At 41.7% G+C, this 22,180-nt stretch overlaps 1 protein-coding gene across 3 annotated transcripts in view; it reads left to right on the top strand.

Annotated features, from left to right (window-relative positions):
- The window catches only part of LOC124771005 (calnexin-like), a 76,137-nt gene that overhangs the window by 4,744 nt on the left and 49,213 nt on the right, over positions 1–22,180 (top strand). The window lies entirely within an intron of this gene.

Below are 22,180 nucleotides of genomic sequence, written 5' to 3'. Positions count from 1 at the left end.
ATGGGAAAAGTTAAAGGTGTACATTTAAGTGCAGCCATAATCTTTGGATCTGATGATGAGTTTATGTGAAAATATGGTTGAGTGCAAATAAAGTTCTTTAATTCAACCCAGAACTCTACCACATATTATACGTGATATTTAACATTTGGTGATTGTTGGATACATGTATACCCATGTTTCTGACTCCTTCCTGTAATTAGTAAACCCCTTGAAGTCTTTTTAGCTGTTGCTTTTTCTAGAATTGACACTGGATATAGTTCTTATATCATGCTTCTATATTCTGAAAATACTGTGTCTGCAAGTTGATTTCCCTCATAAATGATTTCATAACTCGTTAATGAATGGAAATATTCAAAGGAAACTAGTGACTTCATTTTTAAATCACCTAGTGTAGTAATCATGGGTACTGCAAACATAGATAAAACTACTTAAAAGCATCTACTCAATCCTCTGGATTTGATCATGTATCAAATAGGATTTTAAAATCATGTGCAGTAAGATAGTGTGCTATTTGGGTACTAGTCAGTGAAAACTGGGACATCACAGTGAGTGAGTGAGAGAGAGAGGGAGAGCTATTTTTAGTGTAACAGATGAAATTCTTCGTGAACAGAATTTCTGTTTTATCAAAGACAATCCTTTGTCTGGCTGCAATCTTGCTTATACAACAGGAAACAGAGTTGTCTTCATGGAGGTAGGTGTAGTAATAAACTCAGATGGGGGAAATGTAAAATGCAGCATCTCCCAGGGCACGGTCCTTTCACCACTGATTTTCTTGCTCTACATTAATGATCAACCAATTACAATGAAGAATAGAGCGAAAATAGTGATATTTGCTGATACTAGTATTCTGATCAAAACACTCAACTCCACAATACAGGATACTGTCCAGTCAATCATTAACCAAGTATTCAAATGGTTCACAGCAAATAGCCTAACCTGTATCTTGAAAACTAGTTTCAGGCAATGAATAGGGAAGCTAAGATGATGGAACAATTGATTTGTGTACCCAGTGACTACAATGATTTGGTTTCAGTCATGGGAGAAACAAATATTGCATTGTAACATAGTAACAGGTAGACACATTTACCTGTTAATGTGTTACAGTGCAATATTTGTTTCTCCCATGACTGAAACCAAATCAGTGTTGTCACTGGGTACACAAATCAATTGTTCCATCATCTTCGCTTTCCTATTCATTGACAAAAAGAAGGGACCGATTAGTAGGGCATGTTCTGAGGCATCAAGGGATCACAAATTTAGCATTGGAGGGCAGCGTGGAGGGTAAAAATCGTAGAGGGAGACAAAGAGATGAATACACTAAGCAGATTCAGAAGGATGTGGGTTGCAGTAAGTAGTGGGAGATGAGGAAGCATGCACAGGATAGGGTAGCATGGAGAGCTGCATCAAACCAGTCTCAGGACTGAAGACAACAACAACAACAACAACAACAACAACAGGTAAATGGATAGGTTAAAGCTAGATCTAGTGGGAATTAGTGAAGTTTGGTGGCAGAAGAAACAAGACTTCTGGTCAGGTGATACGCAGTTATAAATACAAAATCAAATAATGGTAATGCAGGCGTAGGTTTAATAATGAATAAAAAAAAAAAATAGGAACGAGGATAAGCTGCTACGAATAGCATGGTGAACGCATTATTGTAGCCAAGATAGACACGAAGCCCATGCATACCACAGTAGTACAAGTTTATATGCCAGTTGCAGTGGAACTCTGCTTTTACACTTTTCAAGGGACTTCAAAAAATTGGTGTAAAATGCAGGAAAATGTAAAATGTGGGAGATAATGTTTTAAACTGTAAAGGTTACATATTGCACTTTATGTATGAAATATGTATATATCAGGCATCGAAAGAGTTGTCAGAGACATGTTTATTATCTAATGAAGGTTTGTTATCTAATAAAAACTGCTGTTGTAACTGGAGATGATAACTGTATGGGATATAGGAATGTTTGACTCAATTTCGTATGTCATAATCAATTTTGAAAGCCTGCAGCTGTCGTTCATTATTTAAGTAATGAATTACTGCAGTAGTTACGTATTTTTTCATTCTTAACATGACACGTTTCGAGAATTTTTTTCTCTTTGTCAGGTGCAAAAATGTAAATAAGTATTTTATGTGGTGTTTGAATATGTGTTGTTCTGCGTGTCTTGTGCTGTAGTCATTTTTTTGTGGTTATCAGGTACTGTGCCTCGCAAACTATCACTCACAAAAAAATACATACGTAAATACTGCACTTGACAACGAGAATAAGTTTTCGAAACACGTTTTGCTCAACGTGAATGAAATGCGTAACTGGCGCAATGTTTAAACTAAAAACATTTGAGCAATGCAAAGCGAATGATGGTATGGGAGCGTGATGTGTGTAGAGGTATACTGAACAAACTGTCGCAACAAATAACTGCACATAAATATATATTTCCACAGTAGTCGTACATATGTACATAGCAAGAGACATAAATGCAGAGTCCTAGAATTACATGGCAGCTCGAATGAACCAATCTCAGTCAAAGATCGTGTCGTTCATGGTCGATTTGGACGCCACACCTGAGGGCCGTTTTCAGTGTGTTGTGCCACCGTTCTACCAGCCCGTTGCTTTGTGGGTGGAATATTTTTTCCAAACGATACTCTCGGAGATGAGCCATATAGTGGTGCAGACGCCAGGGTGAGCGAGGTTATGCAGCATATCGAAGGCCTGTCTTCGCAGGGGGGAGGGGGGGGGGGGGCGGGAGCACTGGGTATAAGGTACTGGTAGAAGAGTCGCACCACACCTAGTCCACAACGCCAGGGAATTTACCTTTGGTAAACACAAGGGATGGTTGAGGGTCCGCGAGGAGAGCTTGAGTTTCCTCATCTGAGGCATGTAAGGCGGCCAGTCTATGATGCGTGAAATAGTATCGATCTGCGAGAAAAAAATCTGCGGCGATGTTGTCTGCGCCTTTGATGTACTGAATGTCGGTTGTGAATTAGGAGACTAGACCAAAGTGGCGAAAACACTGCGGGGGGGGGGGGGGGGGGTGCAGAGAAAGCGTCTGCTAGTGGTTTGTGATCAGTGAGGATGAAGAACGAGCGACCATCCACGTCGAGGTGGAAGTGTTTGATGGCCCTTTAGACCGCAAGGATTTCTCTATCGAAACCAGAGTATTTCTTCTGAGCTGTTGATAGTTTTTTAGAGAAGAAATGAAGAAGGGAAACTGTGTCTGCCTCGCGTTGCTGTAGTAGTGCTCCCACTGCAATGTCACTGGCGTCCGCAGTGATGAACAACTCGACCGAGGGGTCAGGGTGGGTGAGCGTTGCAGTGTGAGCTAAAGAAGTCTTTAGTGCATTGCAGGCCTCCAGCATAGGTGCAGTCCAGCAAACGGGTTTGAGTCCTGAAGTCTGTTTACCCAACAGCGAGTCTGTCAGTGGGGCCTGCACGGCGGTGGAAGAGGGCAGGTGATGGCAGTAGTAATTTATTGTGCCCAGGAAACGTCGGAGTTCTTTGTAAGTAGCAGGGAGTGGCATTGACGTGATGGCTTGCACGTGAGATTTGGGAGGCTGTATTCCGTCGGTGGAGACGATGTAACCCAAGAAAGTGACGGAAGGCTGGCGCAATTGGAATTTTTCTTTGTTGACCTTGACACCGTTGGAGTTCGAGGTCTGGAGGACCATGGATAAATGATTTTTATGTTCCTCAGCAGACTTGCTGAACACGATTATGTCATTCAGATATGGAAAGAAAAACTCGAATTGTTGTAAGATGAAGTCAGTGAATCGCTGCCACGTTTTTCAGGCTGAATGGCATGAAGTTGTATTGGAACAAACCAAGCGGCGTGATAATAGCTGTTTTAGGGATGTCTTCCGGGAATCTGGTGGTAGGCATGTTTACAGTCAATAACACTGAAGATTGTAGTGCCCAATAACATATGAGTGAAATTATGTATGTTAGGCATGGGATAATGATGGTACGAGCGTTTAGATGTCTGTAATCACCGCACATTTGGAAAGAACCATTGTGTTTGAGGGCGAGGTGAATCTGTGAAGACCAGTTGCTGTCTGACGGTTGCAGGATACCTGCCTCCAAAAGTTCTTTAATTTGCTGCCAGGCCGTGCACGACTTAATAGGGTTGAGGTGTCTAACCTTGTGCCTAATAGGAGGGCCGGCAGTGGTAACTATCTTGTGCATCATTCCGTCATTGGCAGAAGAAACTGAGAATGTGAAGTTTTTGGACGAGTAGGGTGTGACGAGGTGTAGCTGTTAGCATGAGTGGGAAAGGGCAGCACGAAAGTCACATGCCTAGTACGTGAGTGCGGCGTGCACTTGTGTGGAGAGGGAGGCTGCGTGCGCAGTGCGGAGTGGGCCAGAACACCTGGTGAGTATCTGCTGTCAACCTTGCACTTGATAACTGCCGCGGGTGAGAGTGGCATTGGCTTAGCACATGGAACAGCGATGGCTGGCGTGTGAGAAGAGGAGGAATGTTTATCAACACACGGGGCGGCTGGTTGCGCGGTGTGCATGGTCACATCGCATGCGCAACTGTCAGTAGAAGCACTATTTGAAAGACAAGGCACTAAACGTGGCGAGCGTGTTGGGGGCGTGGAGTCTACCGGACGCGAATCGTCGCAAGCGATTAATGTGTTAGGGCTAACCTGGTGAGTGTCTGAGCTGGTGTCAGTTGGAGAAGCTCGATTAGGTGGCGGAACTGTGGACCGCCGTTTTAGCAGCGTGTTACAAGCCACAATGAGCTTGTTGTATGTGTGTACGATGTGTTGTTTCAGCTCGTTGCCATCCTGGCGGAGTTGTGCTGCCGAGTCGTTTTCTTACAGTAGATTAGTTACACAGGTCACAATGTCGCCCGTGAGGGCAGAGCACTCCCGTACTACCTCACATGTCGCGAGAGAAGCAGAGCTGGGAACGTAAGTGCAGGAGCACTGTATCTGAGTGTTAGTGGGATGGTGTAGCACTGAGCCCTGAACTACATTTGGAGAGAGTTTGTAATGGGATAAAAAATCCATACCAAGAATTGGTTCATCAATGTTGGCAATGTAGAAAGTCCACAGAGAACAAGGTAGGTGCACCGTAACTTTGACAGAGTCTGAGGTTTGTAATGTTGATGCGTTGACAGCTTGTAGAAGTGACCTCATTGGTGAAAAAACGGGGGCTGGTGAGTCATCGATGTAGGTATGATAGACATGTCAGCACCAGTGTCGACTATGAAAGTGAGCTGTGACGAAATGTCAGTCATGTACAAACAGCCGCTCAGCAGGACGGACGAGTGGACAGAGTGCAATGTATGAGGACTCCTCTGAGGTTCCTCGCAAGACTTGGCGTCTTTTAGGTCCTGCGGTCAGCGTTTGGGTGCTGGCAAGGTAAGCAGCAGTTCTTAGCATCCTTGGCGAAAACCTTGTGGTACCAGCAGTATGGATGAGCCGGATGTGGTGGTGGTGGTGGTGGTTGGTGGTGACTGCGGCAGCGAAGGAGGCTCGTCCTCGTCAATTTGTTCTGCATGTATACCGGCACGTATGGTGCATGGGCGATCCTGGAGTGCTCGGACAGTGGAGAGAGCGAGCAGATGCTGCCAGGCGATATAGAATGCGCGGAGGCGGAGCGAGCCCTGCCTCTGCCAGCAGACGGCCGGTAAGGGGGAGCAGTTGTGGTGAGCTGGCTGGCATTGTCATAGCAACGTATACAGTTAGTCTGTGATGTGGAGATGAGCCAATTGACTTGAAGGAGAGTGGTAGCAGGTGGTTCTGTAGGTCATTAGGCTGCTTGGCAGACGACACCGCCCACAGAGTGATGTCCGACATGGTATGCTCACTCACAAGTAACTGAAGGTGGGCCAGAGTTGTGCTGAGGTTCGGGCCCCAGGTATTCCTCGTACATCTTGATGATTAATTCTTGTGGTGAGCAGGCGAGTTGTTCAGTGATCATCATCTTCACGAACTCGTATTTCGGTGGAGGCGGTGGCGAGAGGAGTAGATCGCAAGTTAAGTCTGAATGATCCTGGAGGTGCGTGAGGAGACACAGGATTTTAGAGTTGTTGTTGGACACGTGATGCAACTCAAAAAGATGCCCGACAAGCGCAGACAATGACACTGGGTTTTCCTCATATAAAGGTGGCAGCTTCAGCAGACGACTTGGAGTTGGGGGCGAAGGCGGCTTTGGTATCTCTTGGAAAACTGTCTGGTCTGTGACGGGTGAGGGTATACAGCATGCTGGCGAGGTGGGTGTGTTTTCTGACAAAAAAGTCCCTAGCAACTGCGGGTTGCATTGTCCTTGATGTGTCGCGAAAACACGACACGGCTGACATGGTCAGTTCCATGGAACGAGTGATTGCTTGGTAGGCACTGGGGTCAGGTAAACAGGGCCGTAGGCTACAGGCACTTATTTGAATTGACCCACCTCGGAAATAACCTGGAAGGCCGGTGCGGCAGACACAGGCAGTGCTGTGGGAGAGGCGAGTGGGTGAGCGGCCGGAACCGGGCCCCCTGCGATTGTGGTGGGGGGGAGGGGATGGGGTTGGTAACTCATATGACAAAAGTTTGAGTTCTCCGAGCACATTGAAGACACGCCCTGTGAGGTCGGACTATAAATGACCAGTGGAACTTGTGGAAAGTCACTTCGGTGTGGTAAGACGCCATTGGAAGGCGAAACACCGAATGATGCACTGAAACCGAAGTGGTCGAAAACTTGCGCACTAAAATGTCCTTGATTAGTTTGCAAATGAGGCAAAACCATACCAGGTTGCAGTTGATAGTGGCTGGGTGCATTTTGCAGTAAAGGCGGCATTGCACATGGCACCACAGTACTGGCATTGCGGCCGTTGAGTGTCGAAGTATGTGTGCAAATGTAGATTGCTTTGAGCATTATACGATTGATCAATAGGTATGCAGTTCTGAATATTGTCCACTTCAAACTTCACAAGTTGGCAAGCACAGTCCGGCAACACGAAACCTGAGTCCATTGTTTGTGTTAGTGGTGTAGCACTCGACCATTGTAGAGCGACAAAGTTTGAGGTTAACGTGGCTGGATATAGTGAATCACTGTGAATTAATGTAGAACTGGTCGTTGGCGAAGGAATGAAGAGGTCTGGTGATCGTTGTTGAGCTCCCAAATCTTCGAACAAAGCGTTGGATGAGGCGGCCACGGCGACGTGCACATAACCTGTTGATGCTACAACACCCAGTGCGGTAGTCACAGAAGACGTGCAGACTTCGAGGTCACCAGTATGGGAACGTGATGTGTGTAGACGTATACTGAACAGACTGTCCTACAAAAATCTGCACATAAATATATATTTCCACAGTAGTCGTACACATTTACACAGCTAGAGACATAAATGCAGACTCCTAGGATTACATGGTGGCTCGAATAAACTGATCTCACGTCAGTCAAAGATCATGTTGTTTATGGTCAATATGACCTATCGATGCCACAACAGTGTCAACTAGTGCTCCTAGTGGCCATATGCTGAAAGACGCTAAACATGGTTTGACGAAGGTGTCACAATGATCACATCAATGACAAAAATGCATTTGTGCAGTGGAAACAGTTTGAAAATGGTTGTGGTAGGTCATGATACCTTCATTTGAATTAACCTAGTTACACCCATCAGACACCATGCCAAGTAGAGCTTGGCAGTGGCAGGAGATACAGCACGAATTGTTCGAACTTTTACAGGTTTACCAGTTCAAATCTGCTGAGTAGAGTGCCCTGGTGTCAAGAAACTTAAATCATGTAATATTTGTAAACACTACTGGATGGCCAACATCATGCCAGCGTCATTTTTTCTCCACAAACGTTTTTTCGTAATGCGTAAATTGCAGGAAAATTATAAATATGTTGACGCAAAATCAGGTGCAAATTAACATTGTGGGCATAGGAAATTTGACAGGACCAATAAAAAATGTCATAAATGGCGGAAAATGTTAATTCAGGGAAAGTGTAAGTGGGGTTATACTGTAGCTCCACAGATGAAGAGCTTGAGGAAATGTATGATGTGATAAAAGAAATTATTCAGATAGTCAAGGGAGATGAAAATTCAATAGTCAGGGGGTCTGGAATTCGACTTTAGGAAAAGGAAGAGAAAGAAAAGTAGTAGGTGAATATGGACTGGAGACAAGGAATGAAATGGGAAGCCGCCTGGTAGAATTTTGCACAGTGTATAACTTAATCATAGCTGACACTTGGTTTAAGAATCATGAAAGAAGGATGTATACATGGAAGAGGCCTGGAGACACTGGAAGGTTTCAGATAGATTATATAATAGTAAGACAGAGATTGAGGAACAAGATTTTAAATTGTAAGACATTTCCAGGGGCAGATGTGGACTCTGATCATAATTTATTGGTTATGAACTGTAGATTAAAACTGAAGAAACTGCAAAAAAGGTACGAATTTATGGAGATGGGACCTGGATAAACTGAAACAACTAGAGGTTGTAGAAGGCAGCAGAGGATCAAGTAGGTAAAAAAATGATGGCTAGTAGAAATCCTTGGGTAACAGAAAAGATATTGAATTTATTTGATGAAAGGAGAAAATATAAAACTGTGGTAAATGAAACAGATGAAAAAGAATACAAACATCTCAAAAATGAGATTGACAGGAAGTGCAAAATAGTTAAGCCGGGATGGCTAGAGGACAAATGTAAGGATGTAGAGGCATATAGCACTAGGGGAAGACCTTAGTCACAACAAGACCCCGGGAGTAGACAACCTTCCATTGGAACTACTGATAGCGTTGGGAGAGCAAGCTGTGACAAAACTCTTCCATCTGATGAGTAAGATGTACGAGACAGGCAAAATACCCTTAGACTTCAAGAAGAATATAATAATTCAAATCCCAAAGAAAGCAAGTGTTGACAGGTATGAAAATTCCCCAACTATCAGTTTAATAAGTCACGGTTGCAAAATACTAACACGAATTCTTTATAGAAGAATGGAAAAGCTGGTAGAAGCCGACCCCCAGGGAAGGTCAATTTGAATTCCATAGAAATGTTGGAACACGCAAGGCAATACTGATCCTACGACTTATCTTAGAAGATAGGTTAAGGAAAAGTAAACCTGCTTTTGTAGCATTTGTAGACTTAGGGAAAGCTTTTGACAGTGTTTGGCTGGAATACTCTCCTCAAAAGGAGGCAGGGGTAAAATATAGGGAGGGAAAGGCTATTTACAATTTGTACAGAAACTAGATGGCAGTTATAAGAGTTGAGGGGCATGAAAGGGAAGCAGTTGTTGAGAAGGGAGTGAGACAGGGTTTGTAGCATATCCCTGATGTTATTGAGTCTGTATATTGAGCACGCAGTAGAGGAAACAAAAGGAAAATTTTAAGTAGGGATTAAAATCCATAGAGAAGAAATAAAAACTTAGGTTTGCCGACAACATTGCTGTTAGACCGCAAAGGACCTGGAAGGGCAGCCTGAACGGAATGGACAGTGTCTCTAAAAGAGGATATAAGATGAACTTCAACAAAAGCAAAGTGAGGATACTGGAGATGTAGTCGAATTAAATCCGGTGGTCGCTGAGGATATTAGATTAGGAAATGAAACACTTAAAGCAGTAAATGGGATTTGCTATTTGGGGTGCAAAATAACTGATAATGATCGAAGTATAGCAGATATAAAATGTAGACTGGGCTATGGTAAGGAAAGCATTTCTGAAGTAGAAGAGAAATTTGTTAATATCAAGTATAGATTTAAGTGTCAGGAGTCTTTCCTGAAAGTATTTTTATGGAATGTGGCCATGTATGGAAAGTGAAACATGTACAATAAACAGTTTAGACAAGAAGAAAATAGAAGCTTTCAAAATATGGTGCTACAGAAGAATACTGAAGGTTAGATGAATAGATCACGTACCTAATGAGGAAGGTACTGAACAGAATTGGGGAGAAGAGGAATCTGTAGCACAACCTGACTAGACGGGATCAGTTGGTAGGACATGTTCTGAGACATGAAGGGATTACAAGTGTAGTATTGAGAGGGAAGCTGGAGGGGTAAAAATCATAGAGGGAGACCAAGAGATGAATGCGCTAAGCAGAATCAGGAGGATGTAGGTTGCATTAGTTATCCGGAGATGAAGGGACTTGCACAGGATAGAGTAGCATGGAGAGCTGCATCAAACCAGTCTCTGGACTGAAGATGACAACAACAACAGCAGCCTTTAGCATGCTATGTATTATAGTATGATGCAATTGAATTCTCCCAGAAAAACCCAGATACTTACAAAAAATTGTAAATAATATAACAGCTGATTTTTATCATTATCATATTTTTTGTAGATGTGGCTTGAGTATGCAACTTAATGAAAGATGTTTAGTTTTATGCTATATGCATTTGCTTCCTTTTATTTACAAGACACATGATTACGTGTCACTGCTGATGCTTTGTCAGAGTGTAATACGACCCGGGGACAACTGGGGAGATCCGGGAAAAACCCGGAAATTTTTTCATTCGGGAGAAAACCGTGAAAAAATATGGGAATTTTTTAGAATTCCCGGGAATCTTTTGTTGTTTTAGTTTTCAGTAGAATTTTTGTAATTTTTGACTGGTAAGAACTGTTACTCTGACAAAGGATATTACTGTATCCCACTACTGCAGAATAATACTGCAGCATTAAAACATGAACGAGAGAAAAAAACGAAAATAAAATTTAAATTGCAAAGGAAATGCGCCATATAAAATAACCACAGTGCTCGTACAAGCGTCTGCCAACAGGCTTTCGGAAGACTATACAATGCTTCATAACAACAAATTGCCTTCGATGAGCGTGATGTCACAACTGCTTATATTATACTCATTTAATCAGTTATGAGCGGGGCTCATGCTCACGCGCAGTTGAGTCGCGTATGATTAAGTACCTTCTCCCGCTTCTGGCTACAGAAATGTGGCTGTTTGCTGTGTAAGCAGCAACCAGCCACATGGTACCCGGAAAAATTTTACTGCCGTCCCCAAGCTGCCAGATTCACACATGTGCAGCAGGCCCATATCAAGTGGGGAGTGAGGGCAAACAGGGGTATCTGAACCAGGGTGGCAATTTTGGGGGGGGGAGGGGGCAAATTCATATTCTTCAGAAAACAAAACCTAGTTTTACAAAGCACCTAGCATCCAGCGCATGCCGGTCTATCGATTATTCATATGATTTTGAAACGCACCCCTGCTGGTTTTTGAGCACATTCTAAGTTGATTTCCGAATGAATTATGAGTTGATTTTTTAATGCGTGCATAGTGTACGTGATGTCTCTGCCAGGGGAATCCTTGTCTCATCTAGAAATAAACTTTCGGGCAGACAAAACCAGTCTTGGGTACTATATGTATAACAGCTTTTTCAGTAGTAGACAACGACATTTCTATTTTTCATGGAGCAAAAACGTTTGACGAATTTTGATAAGGTAATAGTCCTTTCGCAGAAAGGAAAGCACGCTATGTAAAGCTGTAGCAAGATTAGAGAGAAAAATCGCTAGGACCTAAGGATTGAAGAAATGTGTACTGTCTTGCCTGTCTATTTCTTTTTACTGGTTTTAGGTGTCCTATATTTAATTTTATGTCACACAGAAGAGCAAGTTATTAGCTAATAGAGAGTCCAGTTTTTCTGAAGAGTTCTTGTTCTCCTGGTTACAAATAATCCTATCCAGTATTAATTGCAAACGGGTTAAAAAGAGGGGGGGGAGGGAGGGGGGTGCAGGATGTCAAAACTGGCCGACTGGAAGCAGGAGAGGCGCTACAGGACATTTTAATTTCCACTGTCCTGAAATAGTTTGATGGCATCCATTACAAAATATACATGTTTGAGTTCCTCAGAGCGAAATACAGTGACGTGCGGTATAACAATGTTGTTTGAAGATGCGCGGCACCTCACTGCACACTTAAGAACCAAATAACGTGTCTTACATTTCCTCAAAGATATATCTTTTATGTATCAGACTCTTCAGAAAGATGTGCACTACAAAATGAACTTTTTTTTTTTTTTTTCTTTTTCGTTCTGATGCGCAGAGCAGTCTGAGTTATAGTTGGGGGGGGGGGGGGGGGAGTGGGTCTCCACATGACCCATTATTACATTTAGTGATTTTTTCTGTTTCCTCTTCGTTTACTGCTCTCATGTCAAGTGAAAACAAGGCAGATACAGATTTTCTGCGGCTGGGAGCTATCAAGTGGTATTAAAAGTACATTCACATAATTACGGAAGGGTGTAAACTATTTTTGTCCTGTTTGATAAATAAATTTGGCATTTATTAAGCATTTCCTGCTGAGGCAGTTAATTTATTAAACACTATTGGCTAGTTTCAACTGTTCGCTGCATTTCAGGTGCACATTTTCATCTTCTAGCACGTATGGCTTTATGCCATAATAAAGAACCAAACATGGGATAATACAGTATTGGTACTCCAAGAAAATTTACATCCCGAAAACCACACTGAAAAGCTTCATGTATGGTCGAGGCCTACGTCATTGAGAATCTGGACATACGAATGTGCACTGTAAGGCGAACTAAGCATTTTAGTATGGTTCACGAAATTCTGACGCTCTTGGAGTATCCTCTGGTGTCTTGTTTCTTTTATGACATAATGTAAAATCTTTTAATGTTTTACACGTACGGACATACAGGCTTCCTACATCACCGTAACTGCCCTAGCACGGTGACGCCTCTTATCTGGCGCTCCCTGATAACTGCTGAAATGAATCTATTTCTAACAGGTCATGGGAAAATATTGCAAATTGTTGTTTGTAAAGCATTATTTTCAAAGTAAATTTCCTTTTACGCAAAGAGGAACTGTGTGCGAGAATGTACGATGGATTTCTTAAATCACAGTGTGTTTGGTCTCTTTTTAAAAATCAACTCTTTGATGTCAAGCCATTTAGAGCCCAGAAGATCAGAGATTTATGTCGGTATTAAAACTTTTGCTGGCGTATTTGTATGATGTATCTTATAGTGTAACATGCGCTAAACAGATCAACATTATAAGTGAAAGCTTAGCTTCTCTTGTAGCTTATTAATCTTCGAGACAAATATTATATGCGAAAGCTTTGCTTTTTTTGTAGTAACACTATGTATATTAATTTAAACCATTAACTTTTCCTGTTGGTGGAATTCAAATTTATACTTTCATAATAACGAAAATATGCAGCGTACATGTTGGTGCACATCAAAGATGTTTCCAAACGTGTTTTTTTCCCCCCTGAGTATCGTTTTCTAAAGTGCCAGGCAATTCTACGCTGCTGTATAAAACCATATCCTATAAAGATAAGTTTTACAGTTCCGAGAGAAAGTATACTGTCACTTAACGTGGCAAAAACGTATTTTCACCCGGGAGAAAATGTATTGTAACGGGGAGATCTGGCAATTTTTTCTCCCTTGTCTGCGTATACACCCTGTTTGTAAATGAAAGAATTGAAATGTGTGTGGTTTAGAAACAAAGTCTTTTATTTAGTTGCCTAGCTGAACCACATCTCCAAGAACATATTAAAAATAATATTAATAATAATCCTTTTCACTAATTGTGCAGTGATTTTCTTATGGATGACCAGGAGCCTTCAGTACTGTTTATATGTGCATCCATTGGTCCCTGAATGTCACTATGTGGTTCTGTTATATGCTTAAATCCTTAGTCATTCAAACACTTAACACGGTTTGAAACAGTCAGAAATTACTGTAGTTCGCAGGTAGATATATTGTTTTATGACACTCCAGAAGCACTTTCTAAGTACACCTGGGAACAACTTTTACACTTGTGGGTTCCTTTTTCTATTCATCCAAATACGCAACTTGCCTTCATTTAATCACATCTTGCAAATTTTCTTCTGGTAAACATTGCTTTATCGATTTCAGCATCATCTCGACCACAAAGTTTTTTGCTTTGTTTCAGACACATTTCCACATAAACTTCTGTACAAAAGCTTTATCAGTCACATACGCAGCTCGTATGTAGTAAAGTTCCCCACACAATTTTAACACTTAGATGCCTTAAATTTTATAAGACTTAATTTGCTTCCCACAAACCAAAAGCTTTTCCTGAATGCTGTTGCTGACTTGATGATCTCCCTTTCTGCAGCTCCAATGCACACTATCAGTACCTTTCTTACAAGCAATAAGGCTCCATAGCTCAACCATCAACTGTTACTATCCCTTTTAATACAAATATCGCACTAGACTACTCCGGGACTTCTCTATTGAATGGGTATGTAAAATTCCGCTTTGAAAATCATTTTATTTGTAATGGGGAAACAAACCGACGCTTTTCCCTCGACACTGGGCATTGTGTGTAAAGATGTTACGAGCGCTGTCTGTCTGGGCAGACTCCAGGCAGACAATGCAAAAATGAAGTTGCAGATATTTGCTGAAACACCAGAGAAAAAGTGCCAGACATACATACAAAAAGGACTATCCATACTATGCAAGTAATTCATACCAGTTAGTCACCATCACCAATATTCTGCATTTCAGACCAATTCATTTATAATATTTCAACTAGAAAAAGAGTTATATACTTTAAGGATAGAAAGCCAAGATGCTGCAACAGCAGAAAATGGAGAAAGGGACCCATCCAGAGAATGCAAGTAATTGGTGTGTGTCGGTCACAACAAGAAAATACTGTATTTTTTACAATTCAGTTGTCACCCCTACAAATATTCATTACATTAGATGTATTCATTGATATGCATTTCAGTACAAAAATCATAAGTGCTGCAAAAAATTATCTAGAGAAATACCAAGATAAAACACACACACACACACACACACACACACACCACACACACACACACACACACACAACTGGAAAGAATGCTAATTTTGGAGCACAAGAAAGGCAAATGTAAAGATGACTTTGACACAAAAGTGGGGAATCATTTGCCACAATCCTCATTTAATGTCCCCTCACCAAAAATATTCGTGATATTTTAACACGGAAGTTTGTAAACCCTTGCCCAGTCTCTCTTTGTAGTTAAGCCTTCATACTCAGCACCTCCCTGTCACTGCCACTGTCTATATGTCTCTCTTTCCCACTGTCTCCTTTCCCCCCCACCACCATTGATTTACAGTATATCCCACTGCCATTGTCTCCTCTATCATTTACATTGTCTCTTTTTGTCTTTTTTTCTCGCCACTACTGTCTCCACCATACCGTGGCTGCCGAAAAAATTCTGTAGGGTTGAACTTATTTTTTTCCCCTGTGCTCAGGTGTGTCAAATTTTGGTCCAAAATGTGCCCTCTCCTATACCTATTTATTAAATTTTGTTGGTCTGGGAGGGGCTGGACTCCTCCCCTTCGACCCTATTTATGGTTTCCACCCATCTGTATTTATCATTTCCACTGCCTCCTCTTTTGCTCTCAATGCTTCTATCTCGATTCATCTCTCTTCCTCATTTAATACCACTGTCTTTCACTGACTGTCAACATATCTTCTCTCTCTTTGGCTCCTACTGCCTATTGTCTTCATCCATCTCTTTCTCTCTCTCACTGCTACTTTCTCTCTTCCACCATCACTGTCTCTCTGTTACTGTATTTCAGCACTAAAAGACCAAATAAGTTTGCATGCCAACATTTTTGGTGAGAAATCCAGAACAAGAATTGAGGCATCTGGTCCCCCCCACTTTTCTGTCAGAGCCTTTTAAAGAGTAACATTTGCCTTTTTGTGCTCTGACAGGGGCAGTTTTCCACTGGTTCCCTTCTTTTCCATGCTACGGCAGGAAAGCTGCTTACAGAAAATTAATTATATAGGTAAGTAAAGTTTTGGAAGTTTATTTATAGACTTTACATATTTATATAATTTGACGTTTATAAACAGCAGATAAGTACACATAATATAAGGTTAACACACAATCATTTGCTTTACATTTTTCTGGATTCATTGCTTGTCAACACCAGTTCATCGAAAATGCCCATCTCATGATGTGTTTCTTAAAAGAATAAAAATGTTAGAAATATTTTACTGCATTTGCAGTCTTTCCATTTTTTACATAATTTTTGACAGCCATTTTAAGTTGTATGCAGGTATGTTAAGACCCATTTTATTCTATTTTTCGTCAGTGCAGTACCACTTTAGTCATACTTGTGCATGAAGTGCCTGTTCTACAGGGGCAGCGAACTATAAAGTTTCATGGATGGAAAAAATGCCGACTAAAAATAGTTTGATGACATCAGAACCCTTGCAATTACCATTGAACCCTTGCTGTGTGTTCACTACATCAGTTAAAACTGCATTTGCTCCTAAGACTGGATATTATGTGCATAATTTTGGATCTCTGGATCTCGGTAACAGAAAATGATACAGAAAAAAGTTTCAAAGTTCCAGGAGACTATCATCATAAGAACATACAATAAAAATTTCTATGATCTCCCATGAATAGAAATCATAGAAATGGCCATCCCCACAATTGGTACTTCTCGTGCAAAAAGAAAACCCACCCCCCACCCCCCCCCGGGTTTTCTCAGGAACTGGTCAAGAGCAAGTGGTGCTTTTGTAAAGCACCTAAGGTCCACCCTAGACCACACCTAATGCTAAAGAACCAACCAATTTGTTCAACTTTCCTGGGCTGGAGGAAGTGTGTAATGTTTAAATATGACCCTGTACTATAGGATAGCTGCTTTATGCCTGTTCTTACCATAGCAGTACTAAAGGTCACTAGGCCAAAAGCTATCAAAGACACTTGACCCTGTAGCTCTGTGATCAACAGAACTCAATATATGACCCCCTGAAAAATAGCATTTTCTGGCTAACAGCTCGCCATGAGCTGCTGCATAGTATGCTCCAGTTGGCTGCCACCAAACTGATAAGCAAATGCACTGCCAGCATCTGTGCTATGCCACAGATAAGGTCAGTGCCAGGATGGCCCATATTAAAGTTTGACTCATAAAAAAATTCCAAGGCATCCGAATGGAACTGGTCAAGAGCAAGTGGTGCTTTTGTAAAGCACCTAAGGTCCACCCTAGACCACACCTAATGCTAAAGAACCAACCAATTTGTTCAACTTTCCTGGGCTGGAGGAAGTGTGTAATGTTTAAATATGACCCTGTACTATAGGATAGCTGCTTTATGCCTGTTCTTACCATAGCAGTACTAAAGGTCACTAGGCCAAAAGCTATCAAAGACACTTGACCCTGTAGCTCTGTGATCAACAGAACTCAATATATGACCCCCTGAAAAATAGCATTTTCTGGCTAACAGCTCGCCATGGGCTGCTGCATAGTATGCTCCAGTTGGCTGCCACCAAACTGATAAGCAAATGCACTGCCAGCATCTGCGCTATGCCACAGATAAGGTCAGTGCCAGGATGGCCCATATTAAAGTTTGACTCATAAAAAAATTCCAAGGCATCCGAATGGACAATCAGTTAAGAGAGAATGAGCAAATTGAACAGTTGTTCAAGAAACTAAGCTCATCATACTTTGTAGTGAGAGCCATTTCACGCTTTGTTAATGGAGAAATAATGCTGTTATCGTGTTTTGCATATTTAAGTTTTATAATCTCCCCTCCAGGGAGTCTCTTAAAGTGTTTCATGATTTCTCCTTCCTTTGGTTGTATCACACAAAGTGTTAACTGGGTATACCATTTAAACAGTTGTATTTGCAGCACAAGAAATAAACTCACAGTTTTGGGATAAACACAATAACTAACTTCTGAAGAACAAAAATAACAACTTTCTTGACTGAGTGAATGCTCAAATAATGTGAGTTCTAAAAAGTAACAATGTAGAACGAATCCCTTTAAAGTCTATGGGAGTGAATTTTGTAATACTGACACTGAGTGTAACACTTCCCAAATTAGGAGATGTAACAAAACAGAATACCAAGTCCTCTCCGCTTGGCAGCACCCCATTTGGCTGCTCCCACTTAAAGGTAATGGACAGAAATAGGAGTTGATTGCAGTAGCACACCTTCCAGGAGAGGTCTCCCCAGTGCAGCTGGCTGCACTGGAATGGCTACCATCGTAGCAAGGTCCTAAATAGTCGTCTTGCAGAGTAACCCTTCTGTTTGATTGGCACAAACTTAGTTTCACCAGAAATGGGAAATGATTTGGCCTGCACAAGCTGTTCAGGGCTATGTGCGCGCGTTGTAGCTGCTGCTGGCTCGGTTACTAGCATTGCCCCCTTTTGATCTGCCAGTAAGCTGGCTGGTTTGAATTTCTACCTTGTGTGAACTGAAGTACTGTTGCTGTGATGTGTGTTGCGCAGATTGCAGTTTGGCACCTGTTACATTTGTCGCCGCACCATTTAAGATATTTGCTATTACTGGTCAGTGTGTGTACTGACTGATGGTGTTTGTAGCCAACAACAGGGAATTCTTTCTGACAAATTGCAACATCAGACAGGTAGAAAAATTCCACCAAGGCCCTGCAACTTTCACAAAAGAACATGATGGAGGTACCTACTTCGGTATAAAAGTGTGCTGTAAGCTTCCCATTTGTATAAAAAAAAGGAGATTAATAATGGACGGGTATTCCAAAGGAAACTAAAAACATTTCCCATAGATCACATATTTTATGAAACGCCTGAATTCTGGGTTCTAAGGCACCTAATTATTAAAAGAAAAACATGATACTTTTAGTTATGATATGAAGGTAAAAGCATTGCATTTTAATTTCAATTATGATGTAAATTTATTTATTTATTATTTATCTATGTTAGTAACACCAGTTGTTGTTGTTGTTGTTGTGGTCTTCAGTCCTGAGACTGGTTTGATGCAGCTCTCCATGCTACTCTATCCTGTGCAAGCTTTTTCATCTCCCAGTACCTACTGCAACCTACATCCTTCGGAATCTGCTTAGTGTATTCATCTCTTTGTCTCCCTCTACGATTTTTACCCTCCACGCTGCCCTCCAATACTAAATTGGTGATCCCTTGATGCCTCAGAACATGTCCTACCAACCGATCCCTTCTTCTGGTCAAGTTGTGCCACAAACTTCTCTTCTCCCCAATCCTATTCAATACTTCCTCATTAGTTATGTGATCTACCCATCTAATCTTCAGCATTCTTCTGTAGCACCACATTTCGAAAGCTTCTATTCTCTTCTTGTCCAAACTATTTATCGTCCATGTTTCACTTCCATACATGGCTACACTCCATACGAATACTTTCAGAAATGACTTCCTGACACTTAAATCAATACTGGATGTTAACAAATTTCTCTTCTTTAGAAACGCTTTCCTTGCCATTGCCAGCCTACATTTTATATCCTCTCTACTTCGACCATCATCAGTTATTTTGCTCCCCAAATAGCAAAACTCCTTTACTACTTTAAGTGCCTCATTTCCTAATCTAATTCCCTCAGCATCACCCGACTTATTTCGACTACATTCCATTATCCTTGTTTTGCTTTTGTTGATGTTCATCTTATATCCTCCTTTCAAGACACTGTCCATTCCATTCAATTGCTCTTCCAAGTCCTTTGCTGTCTCTGACAGAATTACAATGTCATCGGCGAACCTCAAAGTTTTTATTTCTTCTCCATGAATTTTAATACCTACTCCTAATTTTTCTTTTGTTTCCTTTACTGCTTGCTCAATATACAGATTGAACAACATCGGGGAGAGGCTACAACCCTGTCTTACTCCCTTCCCAACCACTGCTTCCCTTTCATGTCCCTCGACTCTTATAACTGCCATCTGGTTTCTGTACAAATTGTAAATAGCCTTTCGCTCCCTGCCACCTTTAGAATTTGAAAGAGAGTATTCCAGTCAACATTGTCAAAAGCTTTCTCTAAGTCTACAAATGCTAGAAACGTAGGTTTGCCTTTCCTTAATCTTTCTTCTAAGATAAGTCGTAAGGTCAGTATTGCCTCACGTGTTCCAGTGTTTCTACGGAATCCAAACTGATCTTCCCCGAGGTTGGCTTCTACTAGTTTTTCCATTCGTCTGTAAAGAATTCGTGTTAGTATTTTGCAGCTGTGACTTATTAAGCTGATAGTTCGGTAATTTTCACATCTGTCAACACCTGCTTTCTTTGGGATTGGAATTATTATATTCTTCTTGAAGTCTGAGGGTATTTCGCCTGTTTCATACATCTTGCTCACCAGATGGTAGAGTTTTGTCAGGACTGGCTCTCCCATGGCCGTCAGTAGTTCCAATGGAATATTGTCTACTCCGGGGGCCTTGTTTCGACTCAGGTCTTTCAGTGCTCTGTCAAACTCTTCACGCAGTATCATATCTCCCATTTCATCTTCATCTACATCCTCTTCCATTGCCATAATATTGTCCTCAAGTACATCGCCCTTGTATAGACCCTCTATATACTCCTCCCACCTTTCTGCCTTCCCTTCTTTGCTTAGAACTGGGTTTCCATCTGAGCTCTTGATATTCATACAAGTCGTTCTCTTATCTCCAAAGGTCTCTTTAATTTTCCTGTAGGCGGTATCTATCTTACCCCTAGCGAGATAGGCCTCTACATCCTTACATTTGTCCTCTAGCCATCCCTGCTTAGCCATTTTGCGCTTCCTGTCGATCTCATTTTTGAGGCGTTTGTATTCCTTTTTGCCTGTTTCACTTACTGCATTTTTATATTTTCTCCTTTCATCAATTAAATTCAGTATTTCTTCTGTTACCCAAGGATTTCTACTAGCCCTCGTCTTTTTACCTACTTGATCCTCTGCTGCCTTCACTACTTCATCCCTCAAAGCTACCCATTCTTCTTCTACTGTATTTATTTCCCCCATTCCTGTCAATTGCTCCCTTATGCTCTCCCTGAATCTCTGTACAACCTCTGGTTCTTTTAGTTTATCCAGGTCCCATCTCCTTAAATTCCCACCTTTTTGCAGTTTCTTCAGTTTTAATCTACAGGTCATAACCAATAGATTGTGGTCAGAGTCCACATCTGCCCCTGGAAATGTCTTACAATTTAAAACCTGGTTCCTAAATCTCTGTCTTACCATTATATAATCTATCTGATACCTTTTAGTATCTCCAGGGTTCTTCCATGTATACAACCTTCTTTCATTATTCTTAAACCAAGTGTTAGTTATGATTATCTTGTGCTCTGTGCAAAATTCTACAAGGCGGCTTCCTCTTTCATTTCTGTCCCCCAATCCATATTCACCTACTATGTTTCCTTCTCTCCCTTTTCCTACACTCGAATTCCAGTCACCCATGACTATTAAATTTTCGTCTCCCTTCACAATCTGAATAATTTCTTTTATTTCATCATACATTTCTTCAATTTCTTCGTCATCTGCAGAGCTAGTTGGCATATAAACTTGTACTACTGTAGTAGGTGTGGGCGTCGTATCTATCTTGGCCACAATAATGCGTTCACTATGCTGTTTGTAGTAGCTTACCCGCATTCCTATTTTCCTATTCATTATTAAACCTACTCCTGCGTTACCCCTATTTGATTTTGTGTTTATAACCCTGTAGTCACCTGACCAGAAGTCTTGTTCCTCCTGCCACCGAACTTCACTAATTCCCACTATATCTAACTTCAACCTATCCATTTCCCTTTTTAAATTTTCTAACCTACCTGCCCGATTAAGGGATCTGACATTCCACGCTCCGATCCGTAGAACGCCAGTTTTCTTTCTCCTGATAACGACATCCTCTTGAGTAGTCCCCGCCCGGAGATCCGAATGGGGGACTATTTTACCTCCGGAATATTTTACCCAAGAGGACGCCATCATCATTTAATCATACAGTAAAGCTGCATGTCCTCGGGAAAAATTACGGCTGTAGTTTCCCCTTGCTTTCAGCCGTTCGCAGTACCAGCACAGCAAGGCCGTTTTGGTTATTGTTACAAGGCCAGATCAGTCAATCATCCAGACTGTTGCCCTTGCAACTACTGAAAAGGCTGCTGCCCCTCTTCAGGAACCACCCGTTTGTCTGGCCTCTCAACAGATACCCCTCCGTTGTGGTTGCACCTACGGTACGGCTATCTGTATCGCTGAGGCACGCAAGCCTCCCCACCAACGGCAAGGTCCATAGTTCATGGGGGGGGGGGGGGAGTAACACCAGTATGCACAATTAATTATTCTCCGTTGTTAGCATTCATTTAAACTTACACTAGTAAACCACAGGTTGTAATTTTATAAGCAACCAAATGCTCTTAGAAAGTGGGTAAAACTCTCTCTCTCTCTCTCTCTCTCCCCCCCTCTCTCCCTCTCTCTCTCTCTCTCTCTCTGTGTGTGTGTGTGTGTGTGTGTGTGTGTGTGTGTGTGTGTGTGTGTGACAGACAGACAGAGAGAGAGACTGAAATTATTGTGAACAGAAT

Source organism: Schistocerca piceifrons, unplaced genomic scaffold (genome assembly GCF_021461385.2).
Source record: "Schistocerca piceifrons isolate TAMUIC-IGC-003096 unplaced genomic scaffold, iqSchPice1.1 HiC_scaffold_853, whole genome shotgun sequence".
Taxonomy (NCBI): Eukaryota; Metazoa; Arthropoda; class Insecta; order Orthoptera; family Acrididae; genus Schistocerca; species Schistocerca piceifrons.
This window is presented reverse-complemented; position numbering and strand designations above follow the sequence as displayed.